Source organism: Mytilus edulis, chromosome 13 (genome assembly GCF_963676685.1).
Source record: "Mytilus edulis chromosome 13, xbMytEdul2.2, whole genome shotgun sequence".
Classification (NCBI taxonomy): Eukaryota; Metazoa; Mollusca; class Bivalvia; order Mytilida; family Mytilidae; genus Mytilus; species Mytilus edulis.
Genome location: NC_092356.1, coordinates 24,699,994 through 24,707,557, shown reverse-complemented (window position 1 = coordinate 24,707,557; position 7,564 = coordinate 24,699,994).

Below are 7,564 nucleotides of genomic sequence, written 5' to 3'. Positions count from 1 at the left end.
TTGTTGTTACCTTGTTTAGCTCATTGCCTCTTAGTCTGTCACGTCTGTTATCCGATACGCATAACATGATATAAATGTATCTATCTAGAAATTAAAACATTTAAATATAGTAACGTGTAATGAGATAAACATAATATATCTAAAATTAGAAGAGTCCGAAAACTAACAGCCATTCACACCTGTATCTTACTAGAGATGCAAATCAATCACAGCCCCTGCTATTCATTTGAGATGTTATCATAAAAATAACAAAGGTAAACGGAAGATACATTTAGCTGAAATCACGGCGTCTTTTCCATCTATCTTATTTTAAGTTAGTAATAAATCCTACGTGTATGTAAGTCAATACGATATAAACAATAGCAAGCACTTGACAAGCCTGTCATATTTTAAATAGAGTTAGTGCAATTTGAATGGGTGTGCACCGAATTAATCCTCATTTGATACATCATTTTAAGTGGTTGTATTTTTTTAGCTGTAATCTCTGTCCTGCCTTTTTTTAAGTTTATCCTGACTTTTTTTACCTAAATTGTTGTCCTGACTTTTTTTTTTTGCAAGTGTCTCATCCTGCCTTTTTTTTTACTCAAAACTCTGTCCTGCCTATTTTTTCAAATTTCATCCTAGCCCCCCTCCCCCCCTAAAAATCAAATGGTAGCTCCCTTGGTTTTTTTCATAATGGTCATCTTGGAAGTACCTGACTTCAAAAACACCTTTAATGAATGTCGTAGTACATGTTCATGTAGCTATATAATTTTCTATATTGTCATCAGAGTTAACAATGATACAGTCCGTGTAACGTAAAAGTTAACAATACGAACGATGCCCGAACCATGAACGGACGATGCCCGAACGATGTACGTACGCTTCCCGAACGGTGTACGAATGCAAACGAAACGCTGACCGAACGTTGTGAGGACGCTGAACGAATGATGTACGAACGAAACCATGTACCATAAACCATACCATAAACGATAACATAAGCGCCCTTTTATCGTATATCCTATGGTTTTGCGTAAATCGTTTCATTTAGCGTATACCGTATCGTTTAGCGTACATCGTTTCGTTTAGCGTATATCGTATCGTTTAGCGTACATCGTTTCTTGGCATGCATAGTTTCGTTTAGCGTATATGTTTTTTTTAAATATAAAACATGAATTGTGTTCTGTTAAATCTTTTTATATAGGTGATAATATGCGTAAAATTCGGATCAATCAACATTTTTTTGAAAATAGCCTAAGGTATCACCCTTTTTTTCAAATGAACAATTCAAGTTATTTTAGATGGAAGTCGGAATTAATGTTATGTTCTTACAAAAATATATTCCGGGTCTTAAGGTTGACTTTTTGTTTAAAAAGATTATTAAATATTTTTTATGTATTCTCTTTTATAGCATGTATTTTAAAATCGACTGAATAGCAGTTTTATCTATATGTCGTAACTAAACCATTTAGTTTTGTATTATAGATTTTTTTATTCATTTCAAAATCAGACGGAAAAAACAAAATATTCCAGAAATTTCATACAAAAACAATTACTCATTATGTGCCTCATCAACTCCAAACATAAATCCCTACCAATGTACAAACGATTGTGTATTATTTTACCAGTCCTATAAATGCACTTTACTTTAAACAATCATCAACAATTGTCCGGCAAAAAACTAGACCATTTCCCTCTATTCCTGATTTTTCTTATACCATTTTCCTTAATTTTCTTTTACGATTTTCCTCTGTTCTTTATTTTGCCCGTTATACTCTTAGACTATTCCAATTTTGTATTGTTTTTTTGCTTTATTTTCCTGTATTTATACCTCCTTAATTCGGAGCAACCCACCCTATATATACATAAGATACACACGGTCTATAGGTCATCGCTTGTGCCGAAATACACATGTTTGCATAACACAGGATGTCCTTGTTCATATTTATTTTAAGTATTGAATGCTTTTTTTGTAACTTCATTGGGGTGTAAAAGCGTTGACCGAAGTACATTTTGTAAGGAGCGCTTCATTCTAAAAATATGCGCACGGTCAACGCTTTTACAACCCTATGAAGTTACAAAAAGAAGCATTCAATACTTATAAATACATTTTTTAGCTAGGATTATGAAAACACGATTTTTATCAAGTTTTTATTAAATTTTCCTGTGCACTCTATTGTGGGACCTCGTGTCATCCTGAATGATACATTTTATTGTGTAATGAAATTGATTAAGGAATAACGCAAGATTGCAGTGCAGCCAATCAGAATAACGTATTATTATATCTTTATTGCCATAAAACTACATATTTATATGTATGTGACACAACATATAATAAAACATACATCTAATTATTATAACATTGTAAATGTCCTCCTAATGATGCATTTAATAGTTGCCACTGGACATTAAACAGCTAACTATAACTTCATCCGTCATATTCTTAGTTTTGTTATAATGTGAAAATCAAACAACATGATAATATGTAATAATTATTGCAGATTTTCAATAATGGGAAATAATTGTAAACAAAACCACTCAATCATATCCCTACGACACAAATTAAAGTCTAGCCTTTTCACCTTAAAATACGTTATTTTTATCTATTTCAATCTATTCTGAATAATTTTAAACAATTTCAAATCAAACGGTCATTTTTCTTATTTGCCATAAAAAAAACCAATTATTTTCATTTCTCATTTTAAACAAATCGATTGTTTTTCAATGGTCGGTGCCTGTCAGCATTTATAAAACCGTGTTTGCCAGAAAAAAAGCTACATAGAACAGGAAAATAGCAATGTCTTAGAAATACTTCGAGTCCCTACATGTATTTTCTAATTTCTGTTGTAATGTGGTGTAATGCAAAGTGGTAGTTCATTGCTGGCGAATGTTAAACATTGATCTCTAGGTTTTCAATTGTTTAGTTGTTAGGTTACTTTCTGATCTCGCAAATCTGACATTTTATGGTAATTATTGTTTGCATCCAATTGCACCAATGCATTCAAAAGATATAACGCGACACCGTACAAGAGTCGTTATTTTACATAAACTAATAAGTATTTTTTTTTCTTTAACGAAAACGAAATACGAAACCACTTCTCGCAATTCGCTTTGGGGTTATTGTGCTTGTCTTTTGACAAAATATAGCATTGTTTCAAAAACAAAACGTATAAGAGTAATATATAAAACTGAACTAGAGTGAAGAGTTGAGAAGTAAAAATTCCGAATTTTAATTGAATGTTCTAAATCTTAGTGTATTTCTGATATATGTCACCGTCACCAGCTAATAAAAGCAACATATAATTATATAATATTTTTAAGATGAACAATTTAAATTTTTTATACCAAACATTTAAAATTTTACTCGACGTTTATAAATAGCATTGAAAGTACAACATCTTATAAACGATAATCATTGATTAAATTAATGTAAATGAGCCACTTTTTCTCAGGTTGAGATGGAATATGTTCGTTATTTGATTCAACGAGTTTAACAATCGAAACCCCTGAAATATCGTCTTATGACAAGCACGAAAAATGGCAAAACTAAACTTCCAACAGCAGACAATGATTTCTTATTATACGATATTCTTTCAATGGATGTTTTAAATGCAATGCAGAACTTATCAAGTAAGACATTTCTTATCCCTTTTCAAATATGAAGTCACATGCACGAAAAAGTTTGTCTGACAGCATATTTCATCCTGGCCACAACCCCCCCACCCCTACCTTGTAAAAATTTAATGGTATCTCCCTAGTGTTGATTTCGACCTCGAGCTTTAATGGTAACCGCAGAGAAATAGTCAATTGTAAGTCGATTTGCCTCTATCCACCACCAACACATTACCACAAGCTGAGTGAGGAGACTTTCTTGCTATAAGACGTCTAGAACTATTTTCAACCTTGTCGTATTATTTTTTAAATTATGTCATTGATGATCTGATCACTACAACGCTTTAACAAAATATTCGTTCTCGTGAAAACTAAAATTTGTTTAACTTTCAAGTTTTATCGTGGTCTCTTCTCATGATATAGCGGCTATTTGTATGTTGGCTTTACAGCTAATTTCCGTATGCATGTAAAGCGAGACTTTGGTTAGCTTGCTTGCTTAGTTTGTATATTTTACAATTGTAATTGGGATAATGTCCAATCAAATTTAAATGTAATATATACAGATTAAAATATGCCTCTATATTGTTTGAAGATGTCAATGTTATTTACAAAGCTGGAATCCATGTTTATACAAACAGAGCAAGGAAGCCTATCAAAGCTTTACTCTACAAGCATTAGGAAATTAGCTGTAAAGTCGACAAGATAACAGGTTAATGTATTCAAGTGAATTTAAGATCGGTTGCAATTACAATGGTTCAATCAATCTTAAATTATCTTTGATGTGCCATATTGGCATCCCTATATAAGATAAGACAGTCTATGCGTGACCCATGGCATTAAATATTATGCATGTCAGTGGATATTTTCTTTGTGAAGCTAGCACTAATAATTAAGTAAGTAAGTAAGTACTCTGTAAGTAAGTAAGTAAGTAAGTAAGTAAGTAAGTAAGTAAGTAAGTAAGTAAATTATTTATTATAGTGACATGTGTTTTTCACAAAATATTATATAATACAGTGAGATATAAAAACAATAATTAGAACACCCGACCTTTTGGGTCTATAAGTCACTTTAAACATAAATTACAATGGTACGACGAACAAAAATAAATAAATGATATCGAAAATTTTCATAATTTTTTTTTCTCTTACTAATAACAGTTATTATTACATGTAACGTGTCTGAAATATTTTGAAAAGTGAAATTAAACTCTTGAACAGACCATTTATGAACGTCGTTTGTGTGAATTCGGGATTTACACGTATTAAAAACTCTTCACTTTTTGGGATTCGAGGAAAATAAATATTAGAAAACACTGTTGAGGAACACAAATAAAAAAATAATTCTGTATCATAAATTTAATTTGTTAATATTTGCAACTCTTAAAACCAGCTGATATTATTTTGTTTCTTCATGTTGAATAACCTAACAAATGGGGATACATGTATAAACGACTTCCCAAATTTAATCTAAAATTCAACTACGTTACCCAACACCTTTAATATTGAAACAATACAAGATATAAATATATATTTTTTTTTATCAAATTTGAATACTGGGAGCTATCTGAATTCGAAGTCTGTTCATAGGATCTCAGTTTTAATATAGGCGTGGCAATCCATCACTTTTATCCAATCAACTGTCCTTAATAATAAACAGTGACGTGCAATTGTGTCTGTTTCAAGTTAGATAAATATTTATAATTATTTATATTTCTGGACGTACATATGTCAGAGTTTAGGCTATTTCATTCGATAATAGTAGATGAAAAAAAAAGGATTTTCTGATATTCTATCTATAACTAAAAAAATGGCATTAAATCGTAGAGGCAGTCCCACTTCATGTGAAGAATAGAACGTATTCAGCTTTTTAGATTTTCTTCTGTCCACTAGCAAATGTCTGCCTGTACCACTGAAAATATATATTACTTCCGGACTAGCGAACACAGGCAACCCAGTTACTAATCTTCCTGCTTCCAACTGAACGACATGTTCCAGATTGTTGGAATCTTGTTCTATTTTAATATCATCCGGAGAAGGACTACAGGAGAATAGCATAGTAATAGTCTTGTTCCGATTAAAATCAATAAACCAAATGAATCCTTAGACCATACTAAAATTTGTTCTAAATTGCTATTTAAGACATTCGCTAATTTGTTAGGACTAGTATTTGAATAAGAAAAGGATTTTTCATCAGCACCCAATAGAGTTAGACTTATCAAATTACCAGCTTTGTCATATACATGAATAAGGAATAGTAGGGAACCTAATACAGAGCCTTGTGGAACTCCTGCATAAGTATTCTCTAAGGGCAAATATGAACTTGAAATAGAAACGCATTTTGTATTTTTGAAATACAGTGTATAACTAATTAAGTGATTAAATACGTTTTTAAATACTGTGTAACATTTCTTTTTCAAATACTTTGCCCACTTCTGATAATAATGAGATTGGTCTAAAATTGGAAATCAGTGATGTGTACCCGGTTTTGAAAATAAATAAATGCTCAAAGTCAACTCATTTTAAAGAAGTTTTGAAAATAAAATGGTCAAATGCATTTTTTTTTTTACATAAAGCACAAATAAATTTACATGTTACATTATGAGATCAAAATACCTTAAATACCCCAGTCCAGAGATATCGTATACCATATCGAGAATTTTACATTCATACTTGTTACGTAACAAGATCTGGGCCCAGGTAAAAAGATCCAGCAGGTGGTGTATATTCTAAAGTGTTTATCGCTTTCCATTATACATGCTGACGATGACATTTAGCTTTAGGGCCATTTTGTTTTCGCAAAGACAAACAAAAATTAAATAATTTTATATGTATAAAATATTCTGTTGAAAATTTGTTTAATCATTTTTTTAAATTAGAGGTAAACAGATAAGCATAACGTCTTCGCAATTTCTTGTTCAGATCCATGGACACAGATGTCAGAATGAATAAGAAAACACTAAATTCGAATTCTTTAACAAATATATTGTAAAATGGACACCAAACACATTTTGATAGAATAGTGTACTGATAAATTTTCTTGTGTATTTTGTATGTTCTAGAAACTTCAACATCCCATCAACAATACTTAAATTAAAGTCCTAAGTTTAATAAAGTAAATATCTATTTTTTTAAATATCATTTGCAAGGCTGCATGCCCATTGCATCTATCGTTTTCATATATTTCTTTTCCGCCATGCATAAGTTTAATCTTTACTTTTACTTTATTCTATATTATATATAATTTGTTTCAGAGATCGATTTATGAACTTTATGCTTAAAATAATTAACCCACAATGTATGTATATGGTATACGGCATTTATATACATGTACATGCATAATAATAATCCCTTAAATATATTTTAGTTGATTGATTGTAAGTTGTTTTATGTCCAGGGTAAACTATGTCAAACATTTTTATGAAGAAAAAGAGTTTCTAATTCGAAGGAAGATTTTACGACATATTTTGCACAATGTAATTTAAAGTATTATTTCCTTGTTTCAAAGTAAAAAAAAAAAAAATATTGTTTTGTTTTTTTTTTACTTTGAAACAAGGAAATAAATATTATTTTTTTTCATATTTAAAAAAAAACGTGGATTTGTTTTGTGAAAAATAGAACTTACTGCCACCGGATTTATAATGAGGTTTATATTTAGGTGTGTGCCAAATAGGGAAACAATAAACTGGTAATTGGTGACCATTTAGACTTCGTTTAGATAACACACGTCTTCAAAATTAATAGTTTAAAATAAAATTTTGGGAAGTTAAAAATTGAAAATTGAAACGCCAAAATGTATATACAAACCTATTCTATCACTTTCCTCTGAGCAAAGTCTTAAGGGAAATATATATATATACTGTAGGAGATCATAGTGGGGTTAACGACAACGAGCCAGCAATCAAACAACAAAAACACATAAGGACAGCTAGTTGGTAACATATATAGTGTTCACCAATAGATAGGTGTATACACAA